Below are 13,763 nucleotides of genomic sequence, written 5' to 3' on the forward strand. Positions count from 1 at the left end.
AGCGTGTGTGTTCACTGTCCTATTTCGGGACAGACCTTCCGAGCTGTCCACGCGAGGGTCCAGGAGATGATCACGGGCTGTGGGGGTCAGGGAAGATCACTTGGAGGAGAAGCGATCGGACTTCACTCTGAGGACGGAGGAGGGTTTTGAGAGATAAGGAAAGGGGTTCTGGTTATTACAAGCCATGGGCATCATTTAAGTAAAGGGCGGCGGCAGGGTAGGGGGACCTCTCGCAGCCTGTCTTGGTAAACCGGGCAGGCCAGTCTTATTCCTAGAAAAATGATTACGTGGAGAAAAAGCAGGTTGGCTCTTTGAATGCTGGTGATGGAGCTGAGACTTTATCTCATGGTCAATAGGCAGGAATGGTTCATAGCCACTAGGTCTTAGCAGGAAGGAAGAGCGTGCTATTCGGATTCTGTAGAACCGATTTCACTCTCCACTTGTATTTGCAGATTCGGCTTCAATACCATTTTCTCATGTTCTAAAAGTTCAAAAGCAAGCACCCGGGGGTCAGTTGGCTGTGCATTTGTGCGGTGGGTTTTCTGGAGACTACCCAGCCGGTGAGTCCCGCCACACCGTGTGAAACGGTGCCCCTCACCGCGGGGGACACGGGAAAGCCAACGACTCGGTGACTGTCTCTGTGAGCCATGTCAGGCTGCAGATCCTGATACGGAGATCTAAAGCATTATGGATGGAATAGGGCTTGGTGGCACCTGTCTCCGAGCTACCCAGGCTCTCTCTGGGTGGCAGGACGGGGCTGGGAGCCATCACTCTGCTGTGCAGTGGTGGGCCCCTGTCTCCAGCAGCACTGTCCCTGACAACATGCAAAACAAAGTTGAAAACTTACCGAATGCAGTATATTTAAGGGAGGTTCATCTTTCAAGATACTATGCATGTATTTCAAAGGCAAGTAAGTGGACAGGATATCAGTAATCATTGTTAAATTATCCTGTGCTTCCTTCGGGTGGAAATAAGGCTCCTAGAAATTATAGGGGGTTAAACTAAAGCACGGGAGGTGGAGGGCGACACCACACGATTTTTGCCCTTCTATGTTGGCATTGTTAATGACCTAATAAAGTCATCATTAAGTTTTAAAAGAGCAAGCCATTTTTTGTTTATTGCCACCCTGGCTCGTCCTAAAGAAAAAAGTAAACTAGGGGCACTGGGTGGCTCAGTCGGTGAAGCATCCAACTTCAGCTCAGGTCATGATCTCATGGTTCGTGGGTTCAAGCCCCACGCCAGGCTCTGTGCTGACAGCTCAGAGCCTGGAGCCTGCTTTAGATTCTGTGTCTCCCTCTCTGCCCCTTCCCAGTCCTGCTCTGTCTCTCTTTCTCTCTCTCAAAAATAAGTAAATGTTAAAAAAAATTAAAAAAAAACATTGTATATAGAGCACATTTTAATCAAAATTACCAGTAATGATGATTAAAGACCAATTATTGTAATGGGTTTGTGATGGTCCATTGTAGCCCACTCCATAATTGTGCAGCAAGTACGTATTGAGTGCAAATCGTGTGCCAGCCCCACGTGAGCCTCTAATTGCTCTAGAGAGCCACGTCCCCTGCCATCATGAAGCTCCTACCCTAAGGGATGAGACATTTAACTAGCAACAAGTGAACAGAGAAAATAATACAAGTTATAACGGGATATGAAAGAAACAACAAGGATCTTACATTGAATGTAATAGGAAGGTACCTAATTTAGACTGGTATTCAAAGAAGATCTTTGAATTAAGTTGAGACTGAGGGAACCAATGAGAAGCACAAGGGAAGAAAGTATGGCACAGTCAGGAACTGACCAGTAGGCACAGGTGTAGACGTGCCAGGAGCGCAGTGGAGACTCCCACACGAGATAGGTAGGATGGGAATTTGGGGGAAGGAGGGTTCTCCAACTTCATGCTTTGAGTCTCCTCTCCCAAACCCACCCTCTGCTTCGAACACGGCAACAGTAGATAAAACATACATGGAGAAAATAGAAGAGACATAGCTAGTTTTAAGCGAGATCCACGTCTCCGTGGGCCAGAAACTGGCAGACGGGAGAGATACAAGCTTTAATTAAGACCCAAGTACCATCTTGCTGGTCTCTAAGCTAAGGCAGCTGGGAGCTCAGTTGGTGTAAAGGAAATAATGTGGCAAGTGTGGCTGCCAGGTGGGGGCTTTGTAGGCTCACTGCTTTATACCAAGGGCTTGGGTGGCAGTGGTCCCTTCTGGTTAGTGAGTGAGTTTGACAAAGTCGTCATGGCTCTCTTGTGTGTGCAGGGAGCCAGAAGGATTTGATGTTCCCTCCAAGTCAGAACCTGGGCTGAGCTGCCCCCTGGCTCAGTGGCTGGATTTATAAGGTTCTTGACAACCCCCATCCCTCCCCGCCAAATAGGAATTAGGGCGTGGATATACAACTTCCTCTGGTTAGGGGCTGTAGAGACTTAGTAGAGGCAATCACAAAACCATCAAGTAGAGAGAGGGACAGATAGAAAGGGGACATTACACATCACTAATTCCACCCTCTGCGTCACTCCCAAGAAGGTCTTGGCGTGCATTTAGGACACCTGTTACTAGGAGGTGCATTCCGTCATTGTTCATGAAAGGAAATAATTGGGAGGGGGGAGCAAACATTTATGAATAGGAAAAAGACCAAAAAAACCCTGTGTCTACAGAACAGACCACCACTGATTATTAAACTGAACGAACTAAGTCTCTACCACCGATTTTTAAACTGAACAAACTAAGCCTCCGTGTATAATAAAGCCCACAAATCTTGGGAAACGTTGTTGACAGCTCCTTTAGGGCGGAACAGCCCCATAGCTCCCAGGTTCCCCCTTACACTAGCACACGGCAAACAAGCACAGAAAACGGAAAGGGGAGATGAAGGGGTGGACTGTCCTGGGACCTCCAGCTCCGAGGAATGAACGGCAGGGTGGCGTGACCCCCTGGGTTCTATGCCCACTGCCTGTAGACTGTGCACAGGGCGTGACACCTCCTCCAGGCTGGACTCAGGCATGAGTCCAGCAGGGAAAGCCTGGCCACCTAGGGAAAGCCTGGCCACCTAGCCAAACGACCTAGAAGAGGGTGGCCTAACAAGAAAACAGTCTTGTGATGCTGATGCTGCTCCAGTGAACCAAGAACAGAACAAGCCCCTGCTGTGGATTCAGTAGGGCCACATGGGAAGTTTCTATTCCACACTGCACCGTGGCCAGGAAAGTGGGCGTCAGACTTGGATTCCCTGTCCGAGCGGTTCAGCTGGATACCTCGGCCTGAGCCTGCACCTGCTCCTATGAGATGAAGGAACGGTGGGGGCAGGGGTGCCCACTCTGCTTTCCTCCTCCATCCTCCCTCATGTCAGGGGCCCCGTGGGAAAGTGAACACACCCACCCACTCAGCCCTTGTCCTGCATACCCCTCAACAGGGGAACTGCTTGCTAACAAGACAATGCATGAAATAAGATTCAGGCTCATAATATAATATCCAAAATGCTGACCCAAAGGGATATCAGAAAGAAAAAAACAAATGGAAAATATATAACCGAAAAATACAATTACCTCCCGCCCCACCCAGAAAAAGACAACACCCTTAGTGGATGGGCTTAGTAACAGAGCAGAGATGACAAGAGAGTAGAATTAGAGAACTTAAGGGAACATCAATAAGATTGACCCCATCTGGACAACAGACAGAAATAGAAACAAAATGAACAGAGCTGAGGCCCCCCTGGGAAAACACCAAAGAGCTAACATCAACACCCTTGGAGCCCAAGACAAAAGAACACCTTGCAAGTGACCAGAGAGAAATTACACATTACTTATAGGTGGACACCACTGCCCGTGGGAGCAGATTTCTCATCTCAAGCCGCGGGAGCCAGAAGGAACTGGCAACTTCCTAACAACTGAAAGAAAACCATGCACTATAAATTCTCTGCCCACGGAAAACATAGTTCAAGGATGACGGGGAAGTAAAGGCACAGGCTGACAGAGGAAAACCAATTCCGTCCTTAAGGAATGGCTAAAGGAAGTTTTCTAAGCAGAGATTGAAAACAGAAGATGGCCTTATAATGTCAGAAAGGAACCAAGCGCACAGACAGGGACAAGCATAGGGGTGGTAGAATGGACCGGATCAGTCCTCAGCAGTTTTTTTTTTAATAATTTAAATCTTTCCCCCCATTTTTTTACAAGTTTATTCATTTTTGAGAGAGAGAGAGAAAGTGTGAGAAGGGGCGGGGCAGAGAGAGAGAGAGAGAGGAATCTCAAGCAGGTTCCACGCTGTCAGTGCAGAGCCCGAAGTGGGGCTCAAACTCATGAACCGTGAGATCGTGACCTGAGATGAAATCAAGAATTGGACACTGAACTGACGAAGCCACCCAGGCACCCCTCCTCAGCAGTTTCTAAAAGTCCTCTTGGATGGTTAAAGCAAAAACTGTAATGGTGCGTGATGGTGTGCTCGGGGCACACAGAGGAAATACTCATGACGAGTCGATTCCACGATGGGGAGAGTGAGGGGCTTGAGGGGAAGTAAGATCGCCTACAGTCCACCCCAGGCGGGAAGACGTGGGCACTCTCACCGCGATGAGTTTTGCGTTGTAATGCCCAGAACAACCTCCACGGAAACTGGAGGAAGTCATCTACTCAAATATACTGTGAATAATCGAGATGAAATCTTAAACAGTGTCATCTAATTCACCGGAAGGTAAGGAAAGAGAAATGAGGAGGCACAAACCAAATGGCAACCCCATTCCTAACTTATCAATAATTGCCTCAATTGTAAATGGTCTCCATATGCTGCTTAAGACAGAGATTGGCAGAGTGGATTAAAACATTGCTTACTAAAATAAACAAATGTGCAGAAGGAAATGTAGAGAATGGTACCAGGTGTATAAGGACTTAAATGCCCAAACCATGCTATGTGCTCTCCATGATTTCCTGCAGAAATAGTAAAGGCATCAAGCCAGGAGGGGGGATATACGCCAGCATGAGGGTCCTACACCTGGGAATCGGGGGAGGGAGAGGGGAGAGGACGGGCTAGGTTTAACTGTATGATTTTATCTCCTTAAAAGAATCTGAAGCAAATACGACAAAATGTGATTAATGATGGATCGGTATCTGGTAGGGTGTCTATTATCATCTGACCTCTTCCATTTGTTTGAAATAATTTGTAATTAAGTAAAGAGTTGTAAAGTAAAGCAGTGATTAAATCACAGGTTTTATAGACCACTCTTAGGAGTTTGATTTATTTAGATGTAGTTGAATGGGCAAAGGCAATAATATGGCTTCAGGTATAGTCAGTACTAGTCTTCACTAAGAAATTATATTTTTAAGCAACTGCCCAGAAAACTATAAGCGTAAGGAACATTATACTCAAAGTGGCATTTCTCAAATCCCTCACATGAGTCCCACGGAGAGTCCATTGGTCGTAAGCCAAGTCTAGGGGCAGTTCATATTTCCTTTTCTGTTCTTTTTTTTTTTTTAACGTTTGATTATTTTGGAGAGAGACAGCGTGAACAGAGAAGGGACAGGTGGCGGCGGGGCGGGGGTGGGGGGGCGCAGAGGATCCGAAGCAGAGAGCCAGATGCGGGGTTCGAACTCACGAACGGCGAGATCGTGACCTGAGCTGAAGTTGGATGCTTAGCCGACTGAGCCACCCAGGCGCCCCTCCTTTTCTGTTCTCTAGTGAGCTCAGTTGCTGCAGATAACCATATTCCAGCTTAAATCGTAGCACAGGAGAGGGCACACGTACAGAGGACTGGGATTGTTCATCGACTCACTGGAAAGCTGTTGTCTCTAACCTTGCCTTATCTGCACATCTAGGGGCTATTGCGAATGATTGGAAAGTACGGAAGAACGGTACAGAAATATAAACATCAGGGCACCTAAATATGGGCCCCTTCCCTCCTTCCTGGCTTCGTTCCCCACCAGCTACACGATATTCTTCTCAGCTACGTACAACAAAGCAAAATCGTCTACAGTTGCTTCTTACAACCCACAGTAGGATGCTTGACCAAGTCCCCTAGACACTGACCTAAGTGAGCACCAGACTGTCACTCCCGGGAGAACTACGGGGTTAGTTTCCTGTGAGCTTCCGGCCGCATCATTTTCATCAGCCAATCAGTACGCAACCTTCTTTTATGTGTGTTTCCGTGTAAAGACCCCTATCGAATGTGCTTTTTGTCGATTCTCCAGCACGGAACTCATGGCCCACAGCACCATGAACCGGGCTCACATGTTCTCTCCATCATGCACATCGCGGCCTTGCACCAAAGGGCAAGAACGTGAACGTGGGTCAGCACGTCACTACGTTTGGGGGCCGTGTTCGGCAGCGAAATCCCCAGCGGAAGGCACACAAATTGGAAAACCATGGCCGTACATGGAGTGTGGAGAGGGCTCTGGTTTATAGCAGGAGCTGAAACCCGGGGGCGGAGGATGGCCTTGCTTGACCTCAGCTGGGAGCGGGCGTGACGGACGCTTAAACCTTCCACCGTTTTGTGCGTGTTTGTGAGCCACTGCAAAAGTGCCACAAGATGGGTGTGGGGCTTATGAGTATTGACTGTAGCAAGCAGGAGAAGGTGCAGAGGTCGGGACAGACTGTACTTGGAGACACAGCTCCAGCCTGGCGGCCCACGCGTACCTGCACGCCAGCCGCCCTCTGCCACCTTCCCAAGAGTCAACACGATTAGCTTTGTGGGGGGGTAGGGGTATTTTATTTCCCCAAATTTTATTTCCCTGCAGAAATGCCTGACACACAGTAGACTTGGGCATATTTGTTGACTGAGCACTGAATGAATGAGCACACGGGATGGCCGGGTCAGGCCCCGGGCCCTTGACATGGGTTATGTCTCAGCTTCCGGCACAGGGAGAGCCCTTCAGGCAAAGTCAGCTGTTTCTCTGTCGTATTGCCCAGGTCCCCAGATGATACCCCGCTCGTGTAAATCAGGAGTGAAGCGAAAACCCCAGCTGGCTTCATCTGTCCTGGTTTCCAAGGACAGTCCGAGGGGCCCCTGGTTTCCATGAGGCTCGAACCCCCGGGGGGTGGGTAGGAGAAGCTGCGGGACAGAGTCCTTGACTCCCTTCGACTTGAACCTCCCGCCTGTGACCGTTTCAGCCCCCTAGGCCTCGTGATGGGTCGTGTTTGACAAGAGGATTTCGTGACTAAAAACCTGAGATAATATGAAATTGGCCAGTAGTCCTCAAATACCTTAGTTCTGCATTTCAAGCTTTGCAGTGCGGCCCAAATCACGGGTGTTTCCTCTATTTCCTCAAACACTCTCCTTTCCAGGCAGATGGGCTGACTCGATGTCCAGTGTGTGACAAATGGTTAAAATACCACAAGTTTGGGGCGACCGGGTGGCTCAGTCGGTTGACGTCTGTCTCTTGATTTTGGTTCAGGCCATGATCCCAGGGTTGTGGGATTGAGCCCTGCATCAGGCTCTGCACTGACAGTGGGGAGCCTGCTTAAGATTCTCTCTCTCTCTCTCTCTCTCTCTCTCTCTCTCTCTCTCTCAAAACAAAAAAAAGAAAGAAAGAAAAATAACAACACCATGACTTCACTCTTGCTGGCCCCTGCCCAGCAGGCCTTTGCTCACACCTCCAAACACTATACATATTACTTCAAGAGAAAGGTGGATTCTCACCTCCATGGAGTCACGGGGGGTGTGCTGGGCCACACGCCTCCAAGCCCCCCAGAAACAGCATTACGTGATGCTACATATCTGTTAAATTGTCTCTCCTGGTTGATTGTTAACCATGTCTGTCATCACAGCATCTAAAATTTTCTGGTACACATCAAGTTTTCTTTATTTTTTTAAAAGTCTATTTATTTTGAGAGAGAGAGACATAGTGTGAGTGAGGGAGGGGCAGAGAGAGGGAGACACGGAATCCGAAGCAGGCTCCAGGCCCCGAGCTGTCAGCACAGAGCCCGACGCGGGGCTCGAACTCATGGACCGCGAAATCATGACCTGAGCTGAAGTTGATGCTTAACTGACTGGGCCACCCAGGCATCCCTCTAATGTGTTCTTGAAAATATATCTCAAAAGTGCATTTCTGTAGTTCTGCCCTTGGATGCTTAACCGACGGAGCCACCCAGGTGCCCCACAGATCAAGTTTTCAAAATTCATGTTGGCTGTGTAATGGCTGGATATCATGTGGAAGCCTAAGCCCTCTTCTGCCTCTCTCTTTTTCTCTCTATTTCCGTCTCTCTTTGTCTCTCTCTCTCTCTCTCTCTCTCTCTCTCTCTCTCTCTCACATGCACAAAGTGAAGATAACGTGTAATTACACCAATTATTTTTTCAGTGCATTTCTTGTCACCTGATTCGATAAATAATTATCAGGAGTTTGTGACGTGCTGGGCGTTGAAGACACAGCAGTGAAAAAGACCAAGATCTCTCACATAGTTTGTGTGTTGGTAGGGAGAGACGGAAAATAAAACTAAGTGCCGTGTTCTGTAGGTCAGATCGTGGCAGATGCATTGCAAGGAAAGGGCATGGGGTGTGAAGGGGGTTGGGTAGGAGACCCCCTTGAGAAAATGCTAGTTGAGCATAGACCCCAAAGGCGAGAGAGAGTGAGCCCATGGCGGTGGCGGCAGGTGCAAAGGCCCTGAGGCAGCATTGCTTGGCCTGTCTGGGGTGGGGGGGGGAGCGGCAATGGAGCTGGCATGGAGTGAGTCAAGACAGTGATAAGGTAAGAGGTGATGGGGTAGGATATGTAGGGCCATGGAGGCCACTGGAAAGTTACTGGGTTTTCTCTAGATGAGATGCTAAGTTATTGGACTTCTTGAGCAGTGTGACCAGACCTTGTATTTTTAAAAAGTCACTTTGGCTTCCATGTTAAGATGTAGGTGTAGTGAGTTGAGAGCAATGGTTTTATAACCTATCAGGAGGCCGTTGCAGGAACCCAGGCAAAGTCTTGGGGTCCCGGTGGTGGGGGTGGGGAGAAGCCAATGGGTTCTGAGGACACAGTGTTTTTAACACAGAGCTGAAGGATGTTGTGCCAGAAACCCCGGGGCCAGGCAGAGAGGAGACAAGGTTAATTCCCAGGTATCTGTAGGAGGAGCAGTTGGGGGACAAAAGATCAGGGGTCTGGTCAGGTTTCAGGTGCCTATTAACCATCTGAGAAGTGGGATATAAATCCAGGTTTCGGGGGTGGGGGGGTGACAGACCCGGAGATAAGAAATGAGAAGTCGTTTGTGTGGATGGTGCTTAGAAGTGTGAGGCTGGACGTTACCAAGGGAGCTCGTGTAAGCCGTGCTCGGGAACCACAGAGACGTGAACCTGGGGCCAGGAGCCCTAATGCGAGCACACAGGGTTGGGGGTCCCATCACTGTTTTTCACAGATGTACCCCGACTCTTCATACCTTTCCTGACATATGGCAGGTGCCCAGTAGCATTTACTGAATGAGCAACGGTGTGTCAGATCTGTCCACCATGATGTGGTCAATGTTCCATCAAGGGCAAGAACTGAAATATCTTAATTCCTAGTCCAGGATCTTCTATGGCCCTCATTCCCCCTACCACCAGCACCAAATTCAATTCTCATTCTTGCACTCACAATTGATGCACTTGACGGTCCTTGTCTCATTCCTTTATTAAATTGTAGTTTGGCCGAGTTGTTATTTTTCATAAATTTTTCTTAAATTTACACTGCCTTTGAGACTGAAATTGCCTGCATTTTTTTTTTCCATTTTAAGAGAAAATGAAGATGTGGAATAATTTTCTTGGTGCGTCCGATGTCAAAAGCGAGACTAAACTTTTTTAAATTTAATAAAAATGCTCTTTACCCATTTCATTGAATTAAAATGATAGTCAACCTTTTTAATCTAGTTATGATAGATTTTCTCTACATTGTAAGAGATTACATGCTATATTAGATGTTTAAAAACCTGGAGAACCTAAAGATCCATCATGATTTGTGTCAGATAAATTTTATAATGAAAAGGAATAATGAGCATGGGGGCTGCATTGGTAATATAATGTGTGTTCTCCTAAATATAGGATAAATTAAATTTTAGGATTAGAGTCATTCCAGATGAGTCTTTTTATCAGCACTGACTCAGAGGGGCACTTTTCTCCTGTGCAGGTGAGTTGCTGTGTATCCTCAACATTGCTAACACATAAAAGCCCTAAGTTTTGGATTATGGTCCCACATTCTGGCTTTCCTGCACGGGAGCGAGAACCTCACCTCTCTGTCCCTCATCCTTCTGTCTCCCCGTGATCCTGGAATTTCCACTACTTTCTCCCTTTTTTTGAGGTGGAGACAAAACTACAAAGATGGGCGTTTCTTCCCAAAACAACGGTGCTATTCTTCGGACCCTTGCCTTGGTGAATGCAGACGCGTGCGTGAACACTGCAGGTGCATCAGCCCACTTCCTCTCTGGTGTAAGACGCCAGCACAGTGAGTTGTGCTGTGATGGGCCCAGGGAGCACCAGACCTGGGCGTCGGTGGGAAGGAGGAAGTGCCCTGTGGCCTGAGTGAAGCGGAAAAGGAGCCTATCGGCAGACAGTGCTGGAAACTCCCAAGAAGAGTTGTGCCTCTGCCTGGTATTTCCCCATTAGAGATGTATTCCTCGGCGATCCGAAAGATGGCAAAATCTAAAGCAAATTTTTTCCGGGAAGAATGTCCCATTGTAATGATGCACGCACATCCTGTCACATCATGATTTTTTTTTTTTTAACAGTCTGGGAAAGAAACAAAAAACAAAAACGGAACAGCGGCACCTGTTTTCCTGACGGTGGGCAGAAAGGCGGGCTCATAAGGAGACAGGACGTTGCTCATAGGAGAAGAAATTAGTGCTAGAGACTTCCGCTGTCGCACAAGTTTTATGGAAGATGGCTGTTTGGCTCCAAATTGAAAAGCACACGTGTCAAGTGTTCCCGTGACACTAAGTGACAGAGCCCAGCAGGCTGTCTGGCACATCTCTCACATTCGGTGAATACCTGTCTGCCCGATTCATCACCCGCCTTGGAAGGAACCAGGTGGGACTAAGGGAGTCCTTAGTCCAGCGAGGGACGTGTGGAGGGATCGTCCAGCGGCTGTCTTGAGAATTCCACGTTTCTGACCACCCAGAGCCCGGCTTCCTGGAGCAAAGCCACCTGTTAGGGAGCCAGGAAATCTGGAAGGATCCGGAACGCCCACTGCTATTCTCCCTCCTCAGCATTTCGAGCGCCTTCCGTTTCTGCAGCACGGAACATTGTCAAGAAGCGTTGCTCACTTCATTTTCACAACCCAGGACTCGGGTCTTCTGATCTCATGTGACGTCCCCATCATGGCTGGAAAGCTCAAGGAAGGTCTGCAAACCTCTGGTTTCCTCCTTGTGGTTATGACGTTCCTGGGCTTAACTAACTTCGAATGATTGGTGATGCTTTTCCTGGGCCATGTAATAAGCAACTGTTTACATATAACGTGTTTGAACGTGGAAAACAGCAGCCTTGGAATACTGCAGTTCCCAAGGACAAGGGTAAAGAGTTTTTGATTTAAAAATAGGTAATTAGGGGCGCCTGGGTGGCGCAGTCGGTTAAGCGTCCGGCTTCAACCAGGTCACGATCTCGCGGTCCGTGAGTTCGAGCCCCGCGTCGGGCTCTGGGCTGATGGCTCAGAGCCTGGAGCCTGTTTCCGATTCTGTGTCTCCCTCTCTCTCTGCCCCTCCCCCGTTCGTGCTCTGTCTCTCTCTGTCCCAAAAATAAATAAACGTTGAAAAAAAAATTTTAAATAAAATAAAATAAAAATAGGTAATTAAAAATACATACGGACATAAATAAAATAGTAGTTTATTATTAGGCGAGGATCATCTAAGCCACGTCAAGGAAAATAAAAGACAAAAGGAAAAAAATCTACGTACAAAGACTTGATTTCTCTTTCCTCGTTTGGCTGTCGCTGCCCCAGCTGCTCACTGCCAGCTTGGAGCAGATTATATGATATCGTATAAACATCACTCTCTGTTTACTGACTTGGTAGCATAATCCTTTGTTTGTTTTTTGTTCTTATTTTTCCAAACAGCAAATCGCTGCTCGTGTTCATCATCATCATCATCAATGTCATCTTTTAAATGTTTACTTATTTTTGAGAGAGAGAGAGAGAGAGAGCGAGCGAGCCAGGGAGGGGCAGAGCGAGAGGGAGAGAGGATCTGAAGTGAGTTCTGCGCAGAGCCCGACGCGGGGCTGGAACCCACGAACCGTGAGATCGTGACCTGAGCTAAAGCCGGGACACTCAGCAGACTGAGCCGCGTCATCAATCCCGTGTGTGTTTCCTTTTCCCGGAGTTGCCTTCTTTCAGATCCGCCACCCCGTCGGGGTCAATTTTTAATTACTGGTTGTGATGGAACAGCACCTGCCTGGGGAGGTGTTGAGGTCACTGGCCTCTTCCTGAAGGTCTCCACGCTTTACCACGGACATACAGGTCCCCACAGGGGCTCAGGTTCTGTAGTAAATTCACACTGTGGGAGGGATCACATGAGTCAACAGACTGTTTTTATGGAGGAATCACACCATTTTAAGCCCAAATTGGTGTGCATCAGCAGCATGTGTGTCCTTTCACATAAACAAGAAGGAAAAGAGGTGTCCTCACCCTGTCGAATTGGGTTTTGTAAGTGAAGACGCTGAGGTTCGCATGTAAACGATTTGTTACTGGCAGAGCTTAGGCCCGAACAGAAGTCTCGCGACGTGGGGTCCCTGCCTTTCCCTAGGATGCCCTTTCAAGGGTGTGGATGGGTTTTTAAGGCAACATTGCCAAAGGAAAAGCCCCCTTAGGCCCCTACACGTCCCCTCCAATGAGGAGATTCATACAGAGGTGACCTTCACTGCCGGCGGACTCCCCATCTGTGAAATCGCCTACTCGCTAAAATGGGTCAGTGACCCCAATCTGTGCTCTGGGTGCCCTTGTGGACTCTTGCAGACATTCCCAGAGCCACACACATCCAGGGGCCGGAGGTGCGATTCTGCGCTGAGGTCAAACAAGCTCTCAGTCTGTAAACAAGGGCTTTCTTTTTTCACAATCTGTTTAGGGACATGTTTTCTGCATTTTTTGTTGCTGATTTTGTTGTTTAAAATGGCCCCTAATTGTCGTGCCGAAGTGCTTTCTTGTGTTCCTAAATGCAAGAAGGCCGTAATGTGCCTTATGGGGAAAATACACGTGTTAGATGAGCTTCGTTCGGGTTGAGTTAGTGCCATTGGCCGTGAGTTCAATGTTAATGAGGCAACAATAGATATTAAGTAAGGTTTCTTTAAGCAGAAACACCCATAAAGCGAAGTTATATATTGATTTTTCGGTGAAAATGTTGTGACCAGAGGCTCAAGGAATCTGAGCCTTTTTTTTCCGTAGGAAAAATAGCCCAGTATTTGCTAATTCATTGTTCATGGAGACTTAACAGAACATATCCATTATGAATAACAAGAACTGACAATAGCTGTCTTCCGAGTGCTTTAAACGGTGCCCTTTGGTTTGGCTTAAATATTTAATTCTGTGTGTGTGTGTGTGTGTGTGTGTGTGTGTGTGTGTGTGTGTGTGTGTGTGTGTTTGTAATAAAAAGATAACCGCTCGTCCTTCCAAATTGCTAAGCACTCTTTGATCACCACATTCTAAAGCTCTTACTTTGCATCGGCATTTTCTTTGGAGAACCTGGATATATCAAGTATTCATTACAGTGGCTCCAAAAAGTACATTCTAATGGGACATACATAGCACACACACATCTCAGGGACGTAATATTGTAACAGAGCTAAGAACGCCCACAGGAGGTTGTCCTATCCCTGCCTTGAGGACCAGCGTGGTCATAGGGGCGATTTGGAGGATGTAGAGG

Source organism: Puma concolor, chromosome A2 (assembly GCF_028749965.1).
Source record: "Puma concolor isolate L17-30 chromosome A2, mPumCon1.1.hap2, whole genome shotgun sequence".
In the NCBI taxonomy this organism is placed as follows: domain Eukaryota; kingdom Metazoa; phylum Chordata; class Mammalia; order Carnivora; family Felidae; genus Puma; species Puma concolor.